The 20,096-nt window shown below is 42.8% G+C and overlaps 1 protein-coding gene across 2 annotated transcripts in view; it reads right to left on the minus strand.

The window, feature by feature from the left end:
• LOC309547741 (CYFIP-related Rac1 interactor A-like) overlaps positions 1-10,828 on the minus strand; it is a 67,791-nt gene extending 56,963 nt beyond the window's left edge. The window contains exon 1 of one of the 2 annotated variants that reach the window (XM_082247722.1): positions 10,691-10,828. The gene's annotated coding sequence lies outside the window, so the exon portion shown is untranslated. The remainder of the gene's footprint in view (positions 1-10,690) is intronic. The other variant, XM_082247721.1, reaches the window with a different exon arrangement.
• Positions 10,829-20,096: the final 9,268 nt, after the last annotated feature.

Raw genomic sequence — 20,096 nt, forward strand, 5'->3', positions numbered from 1 at the left:
GGAGTGCAACTCCATAGATGCACAGCTAGGGAGCAAGCAGACACTGAGTGCCCTATAGTAAAAGGCTTGCTATGGGGACACACAAAGAAGAGGAGGAGCCAAAATTGCCAGCAGGGTGTCAAGTCACCTATGGCCAGGTGACAACTGCACCCTGTTGGAGGCAGGGGCGCAGCGCAAGGTAGTGAACCCTATAGCAGACTGCTGCGGATGGACCGAAACGTGAACCCAAGATTCCCCAGGACGCGGAGTCTAAGACCCAGCAGGTGTTCACCAGGGCCTCTAGTGGTGAGGATGGACTTCGCTGCAGCTGGGCCCAGGTCGCGGCCCCTGAGGTCCCCCAGGTCACGCTCCGTAGGGAGTGAAGGGAAGCAGCCACTCAGGACACACAGAATGGTGAAGGGTAAGCCGAGGTCGGGGTAACAGGCAGACAAGGGTAGTCAAGGGACAGGCCAAAGGTCAGGGTAACAGGCGAACAGGAATAGTCAGAGACAAGCCAAAGTCGGTACACAGAGGAGTAGTTTCAAGCACACGGCAAACAGGAAACAGAAAACTAATACTGTTGAACAGCAAGGCAGGCCTGCAGTGCGTTGGTTAATATAGGCTTCCTGTGATGACCTGGGCGGGCAAGGAACAGGAAGTAGAGGTGATAAAAGCAGCCAGAAGGAAGAGTCTGGCTCTTAATGCAGACATGAGGAACAGGTAAGCTACCAGACACTATTGCATATCCATGACACAGGGGACCTGAGAAGAGGAGGATCAGGGCCGCTCTGTGCAATACCATTGCACAGAGCAAGTGAATATAAAATGTTTGTTATTTTAATTAAAAAACTAAATCAATCTTTAGTAACACTTTGTTTTTTTTTCTCTATGCAAGATGTTATTTGATGTGAATTAGGCCATCTTGGTCCCAACGGTTTTATAATCAACCTTTAGTATGCTACGAGTAAGGCTACGACTGAAACGCGTTAGCATTTTACCATGTTGTACACTGCTGTCATGCTGGAATAAATCGCATCAAAAGGAAGCATTCGTTTGGCGTCCTTTCTTGTTACTTAGAAGCAATTGCATGCATCTGGACTCTGCAGCCTGAGCACCGACATTCAGTTCCACATTCATTTCACTATGCCGTGGAGCTAGGGTGAGTTTGCATCTATTTAACCTTTAGTAACACTTTTTTTTTTTTTCTCAATGCAAGATCTTATTTGATATGAATTAAGCCATCTTGGTCCCAACTGGTTACTTTAGGTTTTATAAATTCAAATAAAATACAAAGTTTGCACACATTCCCTGGAGTTCATAAAGACTAGTGCTGACAGATTTTGCAAAAGTGTTTCTAATGCATTCTATAAAAGGTGCAGCGTGCGACAAATTCATGTACCTGTCTACAATTCAAACTTTTGAATTTGGCGCATGTTGCGCCACATTTAGAATGCATGCTAGGCATTTTTGCAAAATCTGTCTATGCCAGTTTTACTCCCTGTATGACAAAAGAGATTTGGGCTTAATTAGCTCTTTCTTTTTGAGTTTGGCTCACCCAAGCAACCATTTGAATCTAAAATCAGTACCACCTCTGTAAAGCCCCGTACACACGATCAGATTATCGAACGATACGTTTTTTGTGGCATTCTAGTCTGATGTGGAAAGTGAAGAGGTTATTTTCATACTAATTTTCCCGTACGACAGAATTCTACTTCAGAAGTGATGTCATGTGTTGGATTGCTTTGTATGTATTCTTTCGTCTCTGAGCATGCCTAGTCTTGCTCTTAAGATTTTTTTCCGTCGAAATCTGTACTAATGAGACGTAAATCGAACGTTGTATTACGGACGACAAAAATTTCATAGCCTGCACATCAGGATTTTGTCAGCCGAAAAGTCGGAGTTGGCTGTCGAAAGCACCATACTTTTTTTTTTTTTTTTCCAATAAAGAGCTTTATTGAAGTTAATTAAGTAAACATTAACAACAGTAAAATGGCTTGTCAAATAAAGCGCATTGTAATAGTAATGAAATACATCCAGAAATTGTAGAATGTAGATAAGGCAATCAGGTATACAACCATTTTAAATCCTAGATGTACAACAAAGCAATCTGTAACAAATATGGGGTATGGCCAGAGTGTCCATACCAAGGGCCTAAGGCCCAGAGATGAAGAGAGAGTAGAAAAAGATAAGAAAAGAATAAGGAAGGATAGGAGGGAACGAGGGGGGGGGGGGGGCACACAGAATTGGGGAGATGAATTCAGATCAAATTAGCAACTGATATCTGACTACAGGTCGTTCGCCTAACGGTTAATAAGACTTGGATATGTGGCGGACAATGTAAATTCTGTCCAAGGTCTCCAGATTTTGTGAAAGGCAGTACAATTTTCTTTTTTAATGGCAACGATTTCTTCCATTTCATGCAACAATTTAACTTTATCTGCCCATTAGCACCATACTAACAATCCGAAAATCAGCAGATCGGTCGTCGGACGAATTTTCCCTACAGATTTTCTTATCGTGTGTACGGGCCTTTACCTATATTTGATCTGGGGATCTTTGTATCAGCAAAGGGACATACAGTATGTTAGCAGCATGTTTACAGCATCAGCCCCCCCCCCCCCCCAACTGAGGTCCCATATAGTGCTGCCAGCCCTGCCTGTCCTATAAAACTTCACCTATCCCTTACCCATTTCTGTCGCTCTCCACAAAACAATGCTGGTGCTTTGACTCCAAAGAACCCGCCCATACACTGTGTGTAAGGAAAGGGCTCTTGGCAGATTTAGTTCTATAAGTGTGCCTATGTCATTAGGAACTGAGCTACCAGCAGCTGCCCTTGCATGAATTGCACAAGCCTGGGGATGATGTCAATGGGAGAAATAAATTCTATTTCTTCATACAGGAACAAAAGAAAAAAAGAAAAAAAAAATAAGAATCCTGTTAATTGCTCTATTTGGGGGAGGGAGGTTGAGGGTTAAATTTGGCTAATGTTTGGACATACCCTTTAAAGCAGCAGTACCTCATTTACCCACTTTCACTTCTTCATTCATTTTTAGACAAACATAGCACCTTAAAGCAGAAACAACACCTTCTTCTTTTGTACTCTAAACATGTGAACCATTTGGCATTCCTCTTCATGCAGTAATTCCTTTCATACATTATGCAGGAGGACAGCAGAGCAAAACTGGTATACATGTGGACATTTCATAAAAAAAGTCTAAGCATGCCCACAGTTTTACTAACAAAAAGACAATTGACTATACACAGGGCTATGTAAGAAAGCTAATGCTCATGTTTGAAATTCTCCAAATATAACCATTGAGGTGTTGAAAAAAAGCCTCCACCCCTGTTCACGTCGGCGTGATTTGACATACGGTTTGACATGTCAAATGGCAGCCTATTGCCGGCAATGGTAGCATCCCAATTGGTGCAACGCTGACTTTGCGGCGCTGCACCTGTTTCCAAAAGTAGTTGCTGCGCTACTTTTGGCGAGTTTGGGGGCAAATTTAAAAGACATCTGTGCATGAAGTTGCACATATGTCTTTCAAGTCGCCCCTGAAGTCGGACTGAAATGCAGCTTTGAAATCGTGCAAGTTCATATGGACTTGCACGGTTTCAAAGCAGCGTTCAGTGTGAATGAGGGCTCCATATAAGGTTTCTGCATCAACATGTAAACTTATTAAAACAAGGGTAAGGCCATATGCGTTGAGTGACATTTTATCCATTAATGAATCCCACATTTACTAATAGGGTTGCATAAGCAGCTTTTGTATTATTTTGTAATTGGGAACATATTATAGGGGTTATATTAAAGGAAATAGGATCTAATCATTAAACTGAGGCTACCAGACCTTTACAATAAAGGCGACCCTGACCTAACCCTCTGCCAATAACTTTAACCAGAGACATTTATAAGCCAGTTTAGGCTAATGCTAGAGTCCAAATATTCTATATTCTATTTTTTTTAAACTATTATGCTTGGACAGTTTATGTTAGCTTTATTTATTCTGTATGTGCTTGGCTCTTCAGATATGTCAGAGTATCAAAGATCAAAATATCTATCTATACATAGTAGGGTGTTGTTGGTGGGTGTTACTTTAGGTTTATTGGCCTGTTCGCTTCCAAGTCATAGTGGGCTTCATTGATACGTTGACAATAAAAAAATGTTGCTGTTTCGGTCTACCTCCTCTGCAAGACCATGAGTGCCTCTATACTAGTTTTGGATATCTATAGATAGTAAATAGGTGTTTGTGCTTGGGCAGTAGTTAAATGAGTAGCTACTGGCAACAAGTGCAAAATTTCAGGTAACCATTGAGCCCTTGACGCTAGCTGAAGAATCATAATCTACCTGAAAAAAATTAAGTATGGGGGCAAACATAAATCTTTAAAGGTAAGCCTAAACTTTTGAGCCAGAGTTTTCATATTTTTACATACGCCAGTTATGTCTGATTATCTCTTAGAGAAGGATTTCATATAGTTCATACATTTCATAGTTAATATAGTTCAAAGTTTCATGTAGGTCCAAAAAAGTAAACACATTTATGAAAATATCTTTCTAAGGGCCTGTTTTGACAGGCTTTTATCCACTCAAAAACCTTTTCTCTCCTCATGCAAGTCTATGGGAATGCAAAATCCGTTTGAAGTAGGCCAGATTTAAGTTAGGGGATGATCAACTACAGGTCCAATACACCGGTAATGTATTCTGAATGATCTCAAAAGCTTCTCAAACTGATGTAAAAAACAAGCTTGTTGACACATCCCAAAGCACTTCGACCCAGGTCTAAATATTCAACTTTATTGCAAATATAGCAGCACAATAAAGTGAGAATATTTTATGGTACAAATTCAGATGGAAACAGTAACAACTAAAAACTGGTATTCATTTTCCTGAACAGTGGGAAACTTTTAGTACAGCTCAATTATAGTATCTCACGAAAGTGAGTACACCCCCCACATTTTTGTAAATATTTTAATATATCTTTTCATGTGACAACACTGAAGAACTGACACTTTGCTACAATGTAAAGTAGTGAGTGTACAGCTAATATAAAAGTGTACATTTTCTGTCCCCTCAAAATAATTCAACACACAGCCATTAATGTCTAAACCGCTGGCAACAAAAGTGAGTACACCCCTAAGTGAAAATGTCCAATTGTGACTCATTCGTGTTACAAGGTCTCAGGTGTAAATGGGGAAAAGGTGTTAAATTTGGTGTTATTGCTCTCACTCTCTCATACTGGTCACTGGAAGTTCAACATGGCGCGTCATGGCAAAGAACTCTCTGTGGATCTGAAAAAAAGAATTGTTGCTCTACATAAAGATGAGCTGCAGCACGGTGGCCAAGACCATACAGTGGTTTAACAGGACAGGTTCCACTCAGAATAGGCCTCGCCGTGGTCGACCAAAGAGGTTGAGTGCACATGCTCAGCACCATATCCAGAGGTTGTCTTTGGGAAATAGGCGTATGAGTGCTGCCAGCATTGCTGAAGAGTTTGAAGGGGTGGGGGGTCAGCCTGTCAGTGCTCAGACCATATGCCGCACACTGCATAAAATTGGTCTACATGGCTGTCGTCCGAGAAGGAAGCCTCTTCTAAAGATGATGCACAAGAAAGCCTGCAAACAGTTTGCTGACAAGCAGACTAAGGACATGGATTACTGGAACCATTTCCTGTGGTCTGGTGAGACCAAGATAAACTTATTTGGTTTAGATGGTGTCAAGCGTCACGTGTGTGTGGTAACCAGGTGAGGAGTACAAGGACAAGTGTGTCTTGCCTACAGTCAATCATGGTGGTGGGAGTGTCATGGTCTGGGGCTGCATGAGTGCTGCCAGCACTGGGGAGCTACAGCTCATTACGGGAACCACGAATGCCAACATGTACTGTGATACTGAAGCAAAGCAGGATCCCCTACCTTCAGAGACTGAGCCACAGGGCAGTATTCCAACATGATAATGACCCAAAACACACCTCCAAGATGGCCACTGCCTTGCTAAAGAAGCTAAAGGGTAAAGGTGATGGACTGGCCAAGCATGTCTCCAGATGTAAACCCTATTGAGCATCTGTGGGGCATCCTCAAATTGAAGGTGGAGAAGCGCAAGGTCTCTAACTTCCACCAGCTCTGTGATGTCATAGAGGAGTGGAAGAGGACACCAGTAGCAACCTGTGCAGCTCTAGTGAACTCCATGCCCAAGAGGGTTAAGACAGTGCCGGAAAATAATGGTGGCCACACAAAATATTGACTATTTGTGCTCAATTTAGACATTTTAACTTAGAGGTGTACTCACTTTTGTTGCCAGCGGTTTAGACATCATTGTCTGTGTGCTGAGTTGTTTTGAGGGGACAGCAAATTTACACTGTTATACAAGCTGTACACTCACTATTTACATTGTGTAAAAGTGCCATTTCTTCAGTGTTGTCACATGAAAAGATAAAATAAAATATTTACAAAAATGTGCGGGATGTACTCACTTTTGTGAGATACTGTATATGGCTTGTCTTCCCCTCACTGCCTTTATCCACCCTCCAACAGATTCTCATCATAAGTGTGATATTCTGTTTGGGTACAAATTGTCTGCCAGAGTCTGCAACTGAAAACATTATTCTGTGTACTAGTGTTATTAGACTCCACCAAGCACTGTTCCAATGCTACCCTATACCAGTGGGACACAGGCCTACATATTGGATCATGAAATGGATATTCAACAGCAAATACTCACCTCCCCTTCACTTTCCCACAGCTCCTTATGGCCACTGGAAGTACAGAGAAATACCTGGTATTCCAGGTATGGGAAAGGTTTCCTATTCCTTTTCCTACCAAGACTGGACAGACACAAAACATTGTCACATTGGGGCAAGGATACGAATGTCATTAGCCCTACTAATAGAAATATATCACCACAACCAATTTCTTGTAGAAAAAGTAAATTCTTTATATTAATAAGCATTTTCACATGGTGCAGAATGTCTTCATCACATCATGCTACATGTGGCACACATGCTTTGATAAAAGGGTCCCATGTGGCTACAAAACATAGCACTGCGAAATAATTATGTTTCACACAAGAAAAAAATCTGATGAAGTTACATACAATGCTGCTGTCAGCCTCTACAACACCCACATTGTGATGGATACTGGTATAGTGTTTGACCAAACAGAGCAAAAGTAAGGTGTGTGTGTGTGTATACAGCTGGAATGGGTGGCCGTGACGTGAACTTCCTGAGCACAGCAAAGGATCACTTTAAAGCATATGTAAACCCAAGAACATATATGTCATAAATTCCAGCTTACTAGTAATTAGTGAAGGTGAATGTATTACTTTTCTTCTTTGAGGCCATTCTCTTTTTTATTTCATCTGGCGATCCTTCCAGAACAACAGTTCCTGTCCTGTCCTAGGGTGACGACGTACTATATCCTTAGAGGAGCATTGTTGTCACCCTTGGACAGGAAGTGAGTTAGAACTACAGAACAACCCCATCATCATCTGTAGTCTACAGAGAAAGCTAGGAACAGAGCTAACTTATAAGGCCTAATGCTAACTGATACACAAAGTGACTTAACTCAATTCCTCCATTAGCACAGACAGTGTTGATGCAGGAATCCCTCCTGCTGGGTATTTGTCTTCCCTGGGTGGGGAAAGCCATCCCTGCCAGGAAAAGACTGGCAGGTTGACTGCATGGTCTGCACCCAAGTTGATAGATCAATCAACTTGGTACATTCAGCCTACCCATTAACAGTTCGAATTTCGGCTGTTTTTTTCTTCTTAACCGGCCGAGATTCGAACCATATATGGCCAGCCTAAGTGTTATCAGTTAACAAGATTTCTGGTAGGATCAACAGATATAACAAAATAATTTCAATGGTATATTTACCAGACCATAATTAAGCATATAAGAAAAGGTCATTGTTAATTGCATACACGTTAAAGTGATTGTAAATATATATATTCTTTAAACAAAAACAACTCATACTTGCTCCGTGCAATAGTTTTACACAGAGGAGCCCCAATCCTCCTCTACTGGCATCCCTTGTCAGTGCTTCTGTCTTCTTCCCCCTGCAGAGTGCCCCCATAGCAAGCCGCTTTGCATCCAGTGACACACAGAGCGTAGCTCGGTCCCGCCCCCCACTCTCTGTTCACTGGCTATGATTGATGGCAGCAGGAGCTAATGGCTCCCACTGCTGCCACTGAGAGCCGGTTCTCGGGAACAGCGCTGGATCGAGATTAGGCTTGGGTAAGTATGGGTGGGGGGAATGCACACTGTTTTTTTTTACCTTAATGCAGGGAATGCATTAGGCTAAAAAAAACCTTCTACCTTTAAAACCACTTTAAAAAATTTGTAATAAATCGGTATTTCTGACCTCTAGTTCTCTGGGTTTTACAATAAAGAGTCCACAAAGCATTTAACAGATATCAAAACTGTTTCAGATTATATGTTACACTGGTTTTCTGGAATTTCTGTTCAATAGCATAATGCTGTTTGTCACAACACTTGAAAATTTATTGTGGTGTTTTATAACTTGAAAAGGGTTGGAAACCACTGTGCTTTATAAATACATACAGTAAGTGATACTTATGTTGGTTGTCACCTGTAAAAATAGGATGCATAGTTAATGTAAATGTAATGTCAACTATACTCATCTGCCTAGGGTCCATGCTAGGGGGGGCAAAATGCTTAAAGAACATGAAAGAAAATCCCTGATTCATTATGACTTCTATGACAGCCACTGCATGCAGTATTTGGAAACAGTTACTGCTTTGAATTAAAAATAAATATTCCATCATCTGCATGTCATACTGACAAATCTAATAGTATACCACCATTTTGGAATTTGTTAGCTAAGAAATTAAAAGAATTCTAAATCTCTTGTTGTACATGGCTGGCTGATGTGCGATATTGTATATACTGCTACTGGTCACACAACAGCAGAGTTTGATTGTTAATTTTCAAATGATAAGATTTGTTTTTCCACTCTGCATGCCTACGCGCTGGGCAGTACATGTTTGTAGGGTCTCTTGTAGGCAATAAGACATTGCAACTATTTGTCTCCGATCATTCCCTGGTAAACAACTGAATTGCCAAAATTGGCAAAATTTTTCAACCAGATGCATTTATTGTTGAAGCAAACCTCCCCATGATCTATACTGCATTAATTTGTATTCCATGCATTATAATATGATTTCATGTTTTTGCTAGACCCATTAGCATTTTGTACCAAGGTATAGGCATCTCTTTATTATTCTGTACAAGGTGGAATTCATTTGACATACCATAAAACAAAGTGACCGACCAAACATCTATGTATATGTGCAGAATTTCCCACTAAAGAATTTATAGATTTATTTAACAAGATGCAAAGAGTGTGATAAGCAATAACCTATATCATATAATCAAAAATCAGCTTTCATTGCCTGAATTATACAAAACGGACGAAAGCTCATATCTACTATTTGTTACAGGCAATGTTCTTTTTTTTTTGCGCTATGCTAATAAATAAAACACATGCATATGGAATGGTTTGGTGCCTTAGTTGTAACGTATGCACTATTAACATCAGACTGAAGACTATAGCTTTTACCTGCTTCACTAATAAATTAAATTAAATTAAAAATACATTAAAGTAACACTCTTAATCTATTCAGGGCAATTGCATTGCACTAAATGTCTTCCACATGATAGTATTGAAAAAAACCTAACAGCATGCTTTATTTTTGTAGCTTTCTTCAGTTTTTAATATCTTAAACATTAAAAATAGTGCTTAAAATTTCCTAGGCTCCAGCTTTAAAAGATGTATTGGGGCTTATGCTCAACATCCCCTGTGCCAACCATTAGAGGGTCACTCCACTATGTGCAGGCACGGTACCACTGCTGTTGCTGAGCCGCAGACAACTCCCAACCTTCCCACTCCACTGCCTCTCCCACTGAATCAGCTGTGTCTAACACTGTGCAAATCCATTATCCAGCATCACTAGAGGGAGCAAAGATTGTAAGGAGGAGGAGAGGCACAGTGCGGCAGGAGAAGTGAAGGGGAGAAAAATGGAGGGAAAAGGAAGAAGAAGGGATGAAAAGAAAAAGGAGCCAAGGGTTATAATGTGGAGAATTAGGTATTCGGCAGTTCACAGCAGATTGGTTTGCTAGGTGTCACCCAAACTGAATACTTGCCAAATGTCTTACACACTCAATTGCCACTTTCTACACCACTGACAATGTGAAACAATACACATCAGCAATATAATACAATATATATATATATATATATATATATATATATATATATATATATATATATATATATAAAATATACGTACACACACATTCCCTTAAATGACTATCACACCGCACTAAATATACACATTCCTAAATATATCAAGGTAGTTGTAAATGGACCTTTATATTAAATCCAGCCTGCTCTTAAATATAATGTAAATTAAACATAAGTCACATGATGAAGTCAAAGCCACCATTTGCTTCTTTCCGTCATGTACTCAACACTACAATGATAATATGCAAACCATGCATTGAGTGTGTTTGCTGCTCATGATAGACATGCTGCAAACATCTTATGTGATATAAAATGTGAAATAAAGCCATGCACACATAATAATATGACTATTTCTAACAATGCATGCCCAACGTTTATATATAGACACAAATGTATAGCAAAGTATGGCCAATGTCCCCTGCTGCCTCCTAACCATATACTCAAACAGCACACTCACCCCACAGCCGGCAGCAGGAGCATGTGAGGATAGGAGAGTCAGCAGCACAGTGAGGCTATGTGTGTATGTGTATGTCTCTGTACCAAGGAGTCCTGCAGCTGCTAACTGTGCAAAATACATCACAAAAGCAGACACCCTCCCCCCAGACCAACTGTGACGTCTACATGGGCAGATTAACCTCCTATATGCTGAGCCTCCGCAAATTACCCCCATGTGGAGCATCAACACTAGGAAGCTCATCCCCAGTTGTGCACTGCAGACTATTAACTCTCTCAATGTTGAATATGAATGCTAGGTAAAAAAAAAAAAAATCTATGCCGAATGTATATCAAGCCAAGTGGAGACATTATCCCAATGTCACTAAAGACAACAGTCTTCTCCTTTGCCTGAAGAAGATCAGGCAAAGACATGACTAAATGTTAATCCTGGATTAACAGTTATAAGGTAATGCAGTCACTTGAATGCAGAATCCACCATCAGAATCATGAATGAAGAGACCACTGGTCTGTAGCCAGGATACAGCAAAAGGATTTGCTAAAGGAAACGTCAATCACATATGAGTATGAGCTCTCCTCAGCACCAAGAGAGGTTACTATGGTGACAGCCAATAGGCTTTTAATATAAGCTCCATACGCCTAGTAACCGAATCCCACAAACCCAATGAATATTAGGTGTAAGACGAAGCTAGAGAAAATGTCTGGGTCAATACCCTTATATAAGATTCAACATACGTTATTTTTATCTTTAGCTCCAATGTTTATTTCTTTTTTTAGTATACAGTGCTTCATAGTTTTAAATATGAATATAAATATTTAATATGGCACTTAATCTACATATGAAAGCAGTTTAATAACAGCACAATTAGCTATGATGTACAGGAATCCTAAACAGACAATCAGGGTTCCGCTTGCATCGGTCTTTTATTTTGTAGGCTGTTGCATTTACATTTTGTTTAAAACTTTTTGTTGATAAATTTAAATAAGTAAGTATCAGCTGCTGCAAAAATACATTAGCTAAGACTTATTTACAATACGATCCAAACTGTTGTAATGTCATTAATATAGGAAATGTATTTTGTAGACTAATTCTAGTATTGCTAAATATAAAACGGACTCCAACTGACTCAAAATCTAACATTTTTCATAAACCTGAAGAACAAGGCATTTTTTTTTCCAATACAGGTATATTCATCTTACCTAGGCTAATAAAAAGCCTGCTCTTCATATTATCTTTATCATTTACAGAGGATGATTCTTATACAATTATTATTTCCTCACCTGGCCCAGATGATTATTCCAATAAATATTATAAACTGTTGCACCTTTTCTGTGTATAGTCCAGGGGCGTAACTACAGGGGTTGCAATTGCAACCGGGCCCCATGCTCCAGGGGGCCTGCGCGGCTCCCCTGTACACCTGGATGGTAAAAATAAATAAACTGGCGCTCTGGTCTAGTGTGGTACGGTCAGCTAGGGGTAATCACAGATGTCAGTGATACAAATGGTAAAAGCAGGTTACCTATATAGCGAGATGCAATACATAGGTGAAGTCCATAAGGTAGATGTACCATGAGGAGGATGAGCTGGGTGATGGACAAAAGTCTGCACAAAGGGGTGGCTCCATCACACAGGAAGTCAGTCTGTGAGAAATACAAAAGGAAAAAACGGGCAAAGCGCCTCTAAGTGCAGTATGTTTATTAAAAGTCTAAGCATACAGGTATAAGGCAACTCACAAGAAAGTGGATAATTTTGGACACCTGAAGAAAGAGCGCGCATGCTCCCCATGAGCTTGGCGCATGCTCTGAAACGCGTCGTGTACACTCTGACCCTGCTGATGTCACGGGGTTGATGCTACGCTCCAGCTTGCCACGGGAGTACGAGCCAGTCTCGGAGGACGGTAGCCGGCATCTTTCCGTCCTCCATCTCCATCCACCGGAAAGGACTTCTTCCATCTGATCGCTCCTGGCATCTTTGGACAGCTCACCTAGTGACACTGCATTTGAGCCGACCATTATCCACTTTCTTGTGAGTTGCCTTATACCTGTATGCTTAGACTTTTAATAAACATACTTCACTTACAGGCACTTTGCCCGTTTTTTGCTTTTGTACACCTGGATAGGAGGAGCGGCGGGGGCAGCATGTAGAGAAATCACTGTCCTCCTTTTCCTTCCTGTAGCTGCAGGAGGAAAATGGATGAGATTGGTTCCTCTGTATGCTGCCCCCACCACTCCTCCTATCCAGTTCACTTGTGTTCTGCTGTCTCTGGGCCCCTGTGTGCTCCCCTGGTCCCCCCCCCCCCTCCCTCTCCTGCCGGCTGCTGAAGGGGATGTGTCAGAATAGAGAACAAGGAAGGTAAATATGTAATTTACCAGCTCCTTCCTTTTCTGAATGGACAGAGTCATAGTCAGTGACATTGTAAAAAAAAAACAAGATGATAAAAAATAATACAATTAAAATACCAAAAAATAAAAACTACTGACACCAGTGGGTGAACTTCCTGGATCGCAAAGGTCACACTTGCGACCGGCCTTGGCATTCCACCACCGTGGGGAGGCCCCAAGATGGCAGAGAGGAGGCCCACTGCAGAACTTGTGAAAGGGTCCCGCTGCGGGACCGTAATAAAGGGCCCAAGGATCAGTGGGAAGAGTCCCAGGCTTGAAGGGAAGGGCCCCAGCCAGGGGTCCAGGGGGCCCTTCATGGTTTCTTGCACCGGGGCCCTGAAGGTTCTAGTTAGGCCTCTGGTATAGTCTTTAGTGTGTTATAGAATCTGGATACTTTTCCAAAACAAAAATGGTATTTATGTCACTGGTCATTCCAGGGCCATAACTATGCATGACAGGGTCCTCTAAGAAAACCAAAAAATTGCACTGCACCATTGGCCTCCTAAACTTTCAGACGTCAGATACAGTACAGAGCCAAAGAGAGCTCCTCTGGCACAACTAAGGGGAGAACTTCCACTCACTGAGAACAGCTGCTACACTATATTTAAGGTCTGGTGAGTTTGGGGAGAGCTCCATGCTGGAGGAAATTTGAGACGGAGAGGGGAGAACAATCTGTTCTGGGAGGGGAGATGGGGGGATTTGTACCAGGCAGGTTTGTGGGGGAGAGATCTGTACAGGGGTACAGAGGTAGTGAGAAATGTGTACTGGGGAGGGGGGGGGGGAGGAGATGGGGAGGGAGATCTGTAAGGGTGGGGGGAAAGCTGAACTGGGGGGTTGGGGTGGTTGATTGTACTGGGGGAAAGGAGTATTTTTTTTTTTTTATCTTTTTATTTGCTTATAACACATATAACATAACAAATGCATTTGGCTCGTAATACAGGAATCATAACATTGTACAAAATAAATCAATATACCCGCGCAGGAGTCTAGAAATTTATCATGTGGCGTATTGTCTGTATAGAAAGGCAAGCAAATAAAAGAGTCAATACAGTAAGAAATCCGTCAGAGCAACAAAAGTAGGAGCTATGAATTGGTGTGCTCTAATCGAGTTAGCCCCTAAGTAGGGGTTGAACAGGCAGGGTGTTTGCCAGTCTGGGTGTTTGCCCGTCCCAACCTGTCAAATAGGTCATGGCCATAGAAGAGTCTGCCAGCCACCTGGCCCATACTCTATCATGTTTTTTTGGGCAGCCTCTATGTAGATAGGTATCTCTCTAAAGAAGTATCACATCATTTGCCTGTTTCTTCCACTGGGAGAGCGAAGGAGGAGCTCACTGCCTCCAGTGCAGCGTAATAATTTTCCTTGAATAAGTAAGTAAGAGGCCCAGAAGAGTTTGTTCAGCCACTCTAGGTACCAAATCTTCCACCAGTCCCAGTAGGCAAATTTTGGGGGATTGAACAATAGAGATGTGTAACAGGTCATTTATTACTGAAACTACATGTGACCAGTATGTGTCAAGCTTTGGGCAGGCCCAAAAGATGTGAATGAAATCCCCCGGAGCATGACCACAATGCCAACACTCCGGGGAGAGAGAGGCTTTCATTTTCTGCAGGCGATAGGGTGTTAACCCTCCTCTTATGTTAGAATTCCGTTACTATCCATGATGTTAGGGTCAGTTTTGACCCGTGTTTTAAATCAGCCATAAAATACCCTCTGAATAATTATTTATCATCAAATTTGTTTCTTACCTCTTGGTTACCTTGTTAGGCTTCTTTATCCTTGAAAAGATTGGTTTTAATATTTTTGGTGTGACCCCTAGACCTTTCTTTTGATAGCATACCTCTCATTGTCAAATTTTAAAAATGGTAAAATAAAGTCAGCAACTCTGAAATGAATTTGTCCTATGTTTCTTCACTTTATTTAGAGAAGCAGACAAGCAGGAAAAGAGATAGGCCCCTCCCTAACTACAGCTCACAGGGTTGAGAGGGGATTGGCTGTCACTTTTACTAAGCAGAGAGAGTGTTTATGATTTCAGTTTTGGCACTTATTAGTGTCCTAAAATCCTATATTATAACTGGGTCAGAATTGACCCTAACACCATGAAAGTCTTAATTTTCACCACAGTATTTTATAATTTAGTGAAAAGAATTATTTTTCTATTACATTGATTAAATAGAGGTTCCTGACAAAGTAAAAAAATCTTGATGCAATAAACAAATTTATGTGATACTTATAGACATTCAAAACCTGAAAACGGGTCCGTTTTGACCCTAACACAAGAGGAGGGTTAAGGTACACTCTATGGACAATTTTATACTGTATGGGGTGATCCCTGAGGGAAACAAGATTTTTGAATGGAAAGTCCCACATGTCTACCCAATCCTCAGAATGCGGGTCTGGAACATCTCGGACCCAGCGTTGCCATTGGGCAGAGAGCTCGGGAGAGGAAACTCGAAGGAGATGTGCATACAGAATGGAAGCAGACCGCTTCGAGCACTCATATCACAAAACCCTCTCCAGATCCAGCTGTACAACCTGCACCTTGCCAGGAGGAAATTGGTCTTTGAAAGCATGGGACAACTGTAAGTATCTAAATAAATGCCATGGTGGGATGTTGTTATGGGATATTAGATGATCGAAGGAATGGAGGGAGAGATCCGAGGAGACATCCGAGACCCTCTTACATAGGCGTGCGCACAGGGTGTGCCAGGTGTGCCTGGGCACACCCTAATCATCCTATGTGGCGCAGATTCCCCCTGTTTAGACCCTAAACATATTGTAAAAAATAATAAAAATAAATAAAATTAAAAAATAATTTAAAAAAATTAATGAAAAAAACTACAGTCACCATCCACTGCCCTACTGACACCAATCTTTGCCCGACTGACACTGTCAGTATATACACATGCACACACATATGTGTTTGAGCTTTGGGGTGCACACCCTAATGCAATAGGCTCCGCACACCTATGCCCTCTTAATATTGTACTTGGCCCACACTATGGGGACTGGAAGTTTAAATAGATGCGGCAGAGTGGGATTATTCCATAAGGGGGCATTAGGAGAGACCGTAGTGTTCAGGTACGTTTCAAAAAGTAACTCCATCTTCCAGGCTCGTAGGATCATTTTCATGGAAGGGGTCAAGGCATATGGGGCCTGGGGACCTCGAAAAAGCAAGTTCGACAGTGCCTCCACAGACCCCAGCACCGTGGCCACTGCAACCACAGCAGAGTTGGAAGTATCAAGAGTGAGCCACGAGGTTGCAGTGACCAATTGAGACACTATAAAGTATTTATGACAGTCTGGGAACGCCAGGCCTTCTTGTGAGCTAGGGTGCATGAGGGTGGAGAGTTTATATCTAGGACGACGTGGGCCCCACAGAAAGGAGGAAAAAATCCTATTTAGCTGGGAGAAAAAGGACGTTGGAATCCACTGTGGTGAGTTGCGGAACAGATAGCTAAATTTTGGCAATATCTTGATTTTGATTAGGTTAATATGGCCCAGAAGGGAGAGCGGCAGGTTCTCCCATTCCTTCAGCCTTTATATTGAGAGGGATGAAATCCATCACATCCCTTGAGACACATATCCCAAGATAGGTAAACCTGTCTACCCATTGTAGCTGAATATCTGGAGGGGCAAGCTGTCTTGTCTCCAGGTCAATTGCTAGCAAGTGCGAATTGGACCAGTTGACCCTCAGCCCATCACTCTCGAGAACTCATCTAAGACCTGTAATTCTCCTCTGAGGGAGGAGTCGGCATCATTTAAAAACAGTAGGAGATCGTCCGCATACAGGGCTACCCTCGGCTCCAGCCAAGCCAGCTTTAGTCCTTTAATATGTGCCTCAGCCATTGGTTTCATCGCAATGGCAAAGAGTGCCGGTGAGAGTGGGCATCCCTGCTGAGTACCTCTTGACAGAACGAAAGCAGGAGAAAGACTACCCCCTAGGCAAATGGCAGCCGTTGGCAAGCGATAGATCTTCCTCAGCCACTGAATAAATAGCAGAGGGAATCCCATTCACCTAAGAATCTCCCACAGGAAGGGCCATTCAACTGAGTCAAATGCCTTCTCTATATCAAGAGAGGTGACCAGCCTAGTGCCTCGGTTAACATGTTGTGCCTGAAGATTAGTATAGAGCCTACGAAGATTGATGTCTGTTGACCTATGTGCCATGAAGCCCTTTTGATCTGAATCTATGATGGAGGGGAGTATAGACTGAAGTCTGGAGGCAAGGAGTTTGGTTAGTATTTTGAGATCGTTGTTAAGCAGTGCTATAGGTCTATAAGAAGCACACAATTTAGATCTTTAGTGGCTTTATGGATAAGTATGACATGTGCCTCTGCCATCGAGAGCACCGTCTTTGAGGCCAGTAGTGGGGGGAATAGGTCTGCATGGACCTTGTAAAATTCCAGATAGGGAGTTGATTACGACAAGCACCTCTTCAGTGGTGATCGGGCGGACCAGGTGGGATCTCTCCGGATCAGAGAGCCAGCCCAGAGCTATCGGGTCCAGGAGGGATGTCAAACTCTCAGGGCACTGATCAGAGGAAATTGTAGTGGTATACAAGGTTTTATAATAGTCTCGGAACTTACCGAGTATTGCCTCTGGAGAAGTGATGCCCCCCCCCCCCCGTGGAAGAGGTAAGTTCAGGGATCAGTGTAAGGGGAACATCATGATGAGACATCACCGCCAACAGCCTGCCGCTCCTGTCCCCCTGCTCGATGAAATTTTGCTTTGTGTTGTAAAGCTCTTGCCTCGTGACCTCAGGCAAGTGAATATGCAGGTTACGCTTGGAAGTTTGTAGCGCCTCGAAATTTGGAACAGAGGGGTCAGTCCCATACAGGTCTGAAGCATTCTTAATTTATTTTTCCAAGGTGGCCGTCTGAAATATAAAGAATCCGCGCTTAGGATAATTCTAAGCTTCTAATAAAGTACTGGCTCCAGCCCACCTCTGCACTATATTCCTAAAAATATAGTAAGAATGAAGATAAAAGGAAGGTGTATGGCGCTGCCAAAATGTACTAATAGTTCCGTATGTGCCGTTAGAGCACCTGCACTCAAGTCACTTTTCTGCTCCCCTATTTTAGGAAGGGTTTTTTCCATTGTGGGACCACCCTCCTTTTTTAGGTTTTTTTCAGTTATTACGGACTTACCAACACCTGGACTATTGCTGCCATATTTTAGAGTGGTTTATAAGATTTGTATACCTATTTTTTACTCAGTTCTATGTCATATATGATGCTATTTATTGTATAGTTATAAGGTCACAGTTCATTTAAGTGGACCCAACTGATTTTACTGAGTTTCATTAATTTTTCCTCATTTTTTTGGGCAGATATCACCCACATTTTTTTATATTTTTTACCCACATTCTATTTTTCACCCATTTTTATACTTTTCATATATTTCTATATATTTCTGCACGGTTTTAGCACCATTGCAAACCCCTCGCAGGATTGGATCGCCTATATTGTTGCACTTACTATATAATTTATTTGTCACACACATGATGCACTTGACACTTTATTAATTTAGAATTCACAGTGGAGACACACATTGAATACACATTCAGCATCTTTGTTGGACATATGGAACTATTAGTACATTTTGGCAGCGCCATACACCTTCCGTGGTGGCAGTCTGCTGCACCCTGACCACTTTAATTGCAGAGATGTGATAACCTCTTGTGAAGGCCTTGAATGCATCCCAAACTATACTAGGAGAGGATGTCTCAACATCAGAGTCCCAGTATTCTTTCAGAATTGTCAGAAATGTCAGTTTGTGAAATCCAATGGGCACCAAGTCGCCACATGGAGCTGCTACGGGAATAACCAGAGCGCAATGTGACAGACAGTGTATGGAGCTAGGGGGGGGTGGAGATGGGGGGGATGTATGGAGAGGGAGGGGTGTGTGAAGCTGGGGGGGGTGTATGGAGATGGAGGGGTGTGTGAAGCTGGGGGGGTGTATGGAGATGGAGGGGTGTATGAAGCTGGGGAGATCTGTGGTCTGAGGTCTGTGATGATTATAACTACTACTAACTTGCAGGGGGGGGGGAGTGTATGGAGCTAGGGGGGTGGAGATGTGGGGTTTTATGGAGATGGAGGGGTGTGTAAAGCTATGGGGGGGTGTATGGAGATGGAGGGGTGCATTAAGCTGGGGGGAGGGGTTTATGAAGCTGGGGGGGGGGGTGTATGGAGATGGAGGGGGGTGTATGGAGATGGAGGGGTGTATGGGGATGGAGGGGTGTATGGAGATGGAGGGGTGTATGAAGCTTGGGGGGGGGGTTGCATGGAGATGGAGGGGTGCATGAAGCTGGGGGGGGGGTGTATGGAGATGGAAGTGTGTATGAAACTGGGGGGAGGGTGTATGGAGATGGGGGGGAGGATGTATGTCATCTTCCTACCATCCCACCCCACCCCCTGTCATCTTCATCCCCCCTGTCATCTTCCCACCATCCCACCCCCTGTCATCTTCAACCCCCATCAGCTTCCCACCATCCCACCCCCTGTCATCTTCATCCCCCATCAGCTTCCCACCATCCCACCCCCTGTCATCTTCATCCCCCCTGTCATCTTCCCACCATCCCACCCCCTGTCATCTTCATCCCCACCGTCATCTTCCTACCATCCCACCCCCTGTCATCTTCATCCCCCCTGTCATCTTCCCACAATCCCACCCCCTGTCATCTTCCTCCCCCCTGTCATCTTCCTACCATCCCCCCTGTCATCTTCATCTCCCCTGTCATCTTCCCACCATCCCACCCCCTGTCATCTTCATCCCCCCTGTCATCTTCCTACCATTCCACCCCCTGTCATCTTCATCCCCCATCAGCTTCCCACCATCCCACCTCCTGTCATCTTCACCCATCAGCTTCCCACCTTCCCACCCCCTGTCATCTTCATCCCCCCTGTCATCTTCCCACCATTCCACCCCCTGTCATCTTCATCCCCCCGTCATCTTCCTACCATCCCACCCCCTGTCATCTTCACCCCCCTGTCATCTTCCTACCATCCCACCCCCTGTCATCTTCATC

Source organism: Pelophylax lessonae (genome assembly GCF_965119305.1).
Source record: "Pelophylax lessonae genome assembly, chromosome: 2".
In the NCBI taxonomy this organism is placed as follows: Eukaryota; Metazoa; Chordata; class Amphibia; order Anura; family Ranidae; genus Pelophylax; species Pelophylax lessonae.